At 41.1% G+C, this 2,349-nt stretch overlaps 1 pseudogene; it reads left to right on the top strand.

The window, feature by feature from the left end:
- Positions 1–1,301: 1,301 nt before the first annotated feature.
- Positions 1,302–1,868, top strand: LOC149265297 (uncharacterized; annotated as a pseudogene).
- Positions 1,869–2,349: the final 481 nt, after the last annotated feature.

Below are 2,349 nucleotides of genomic sequence, written 5' to 3'. Positions count from 1 at the left end.
CAACTTTCTGTATGTCGCATGATTCCCTAAAATTCTTACTATTATAATTGCTTCTATATGTGCAGGTGAGGGCAGAGTAAGCATTGTGTTACCAGGGTGTCCGGAGACTTACAGAAAAGATGAATCTTCGTTTCAGGGGTGATCAAGGGACATGTTAGAGACACGAGGGGAAGAAGAGGGCGATGAAAAAGAAGACTCAAGTCAGAAAGTGAGGCGAGTGAGAAGAAGAGACGTAATAGCCATATTTGCAGGAGTAGCCTACCGGTGTTACAATGATGGCAACGAACCTCTCCAAATCATAGCCATTTCCGACGTATCCAACCCTCAAAATCAGGGCCGCACCAGTTACCAAGTAAGTATCCCTCTTAATTAGCTAATAATCATCCTTATACCCGTATTGGGTTCGAACCATTATTGCATTGTAAGAACTACAAATAGAGTGGAAGGGACCTTTGGAACTGCAGAAGTCCGAACTCCGACATCCCAGACCCAAACCATTATAGAGAAGAGTGGAAACGTTATCGGTTCAGCGATTGTTATCGCATCACCAGATCAAAATGGAAGGAGCCTACCATTGGAGTGTTTGGAGTGTTGGAATCGCTGATAGCGATTTCCGATAGTCCTTTTATACGACGCCATTTCGAACAGTAAAGAATACCATCCTGACTTTTTCGTTACCTGCTTCTCTAAATCTCTTCCCGAGTCGTTCTTGGTTATAAACAGAGTTTGCTTTCAAAAGTTTGCTGGAGAAATCTGTTCGGGTGATAGAGAAGTTGGTAAGTCATATTTTTGCGTCAGGACAAAGCGATATGCGATAAGATGTCGGGAGAGGGATCGCGGTCATCGATCGAGAAATTGTGTCATGATATGAATAGTCTGTCTGCTCAGTTTTCCAGTAAGAAGGATATTTCAGAATCTGTTAGTTGTTCACACTGGGGCTTGTCTGCCTATAAAACCATGTTGCTTTCGTGCCTCAAGTCACTGCAGTTAAAGACCGAGAACAAGACGATCAAATTGGTGATCCGATTTGGAAAGCTATTTTTCGACATTGGGCCTGATTTGTCTAAATCAGTAAACAACGGATATTTCATTTCTTTGTCCAGCCTACAGCAACTCAACATGGAAGGGAAGTTGCATTCTTTCTTCACTACGACTTGTTCTGATACAGTCGTAAGAGATGTGAAGCTTTACTTAGAACGGCTACAATACGTGAAGATCTCCAGTGGAAAGAAAATTAGTATTCATGTGGTTGATGTGGTACAAGGGGAGCTGCAGCAATATTACGTGTCCGTCGTTGTGACATGAGTAATGAATGTCTGTTGACTCTACTCGCCATCTCATCCTCTCACAAATCCGAATCTCCCACAAGTGTTGTGATTACAAGAGTTCGAAGGCTGCCGATGAGACATGGTTTTGTAACCTTCTCCAGAGAAGGACAGACAACCAGTGATTTCCGGCTGGGAGTAGCGACTCACGAAATGGAACATCTGAATGATATTGATATTCCCCCAGGGATGGTGGAATGGGTAAACAAAGCGTGGAGGGATCGAACCCCTGACCAGTTACTTGTTTCCCTTCCGCCATGAAGATTTCTGAACATTAATATCAGTTATAGAAACATTGAAACGTATAGCACGGAGGATTTCAAATTTCATATTTTCTAGGTGACAAGAGGAGACATGATTAATATGATGGGGAATAAAATATGGAAATGCAAGTTGAGCAGCAGATGGTTCAAGTCCAACTATGGAGTACCAGGTGCTCACACAACTAATAGTTGCTGGGAGGATGTGGATTCTGCCGACGAGACTGATGTGGGTGCCCTCATCAATGAAGCCGTTAAGTTTAGTGAAGTCATATCCCCTTGAGCATGACTGCAACTATTTTGAGTTCAGGTGTTGCGATGGATTCATCATCTCTTATTGGTTTTTTTTTTTTGCCTTTTACTGCGACTAAGTTGATGTGCTTATGAAGTTCTGCACTGAATTCTGTTTTGAGTATTATCAAACCAATATCTATGAACTTATCTTTATGGTATTATGTTTTTTATGTCAATGTTTCAGCTCAGAAGTAGGGTCATGGTATCCAACGTCTCTTTTGACGACCTTTGGATGATAATGTTGCATCATTTTTTTAAACGGAGGACGTTACTTGTCAAGATTTTATGGTTAGTATTATCTCTGATGTTTAAAAAACAACGGATTAGAACAAATCGTTTGGTATTTTATATATTTGGTTGAAATCTGTGATGGAAAACCTAACAAGAAAGAGTACAGTTGTCTCTTAAAGGAACATTACAATGAAAGGGCAGAGTCAAATCTGCATGTTAATTAACCATTATCGCATCGC

This window comes from Pinus tabuliformis, chromosome 6 (genome assembly GCF_031772625.1).
Source record: "Pinus tabuliformis cultivar Carrire ecotype Pingquan chromosome 6, CPIR1, whole genome shotgun sequence".
In the NCBI taxonomy this organism is placed as follows: domain Eukaryota; kingdom Viridiplantae; phylum Streptophyta; class Pinopsida; order Pinales; family Pinaceae; genus Pinus; species Pinus tabuliformis.
This window is presented reverse-complemented; position numbering and strand designations above follow the sequence as displayed.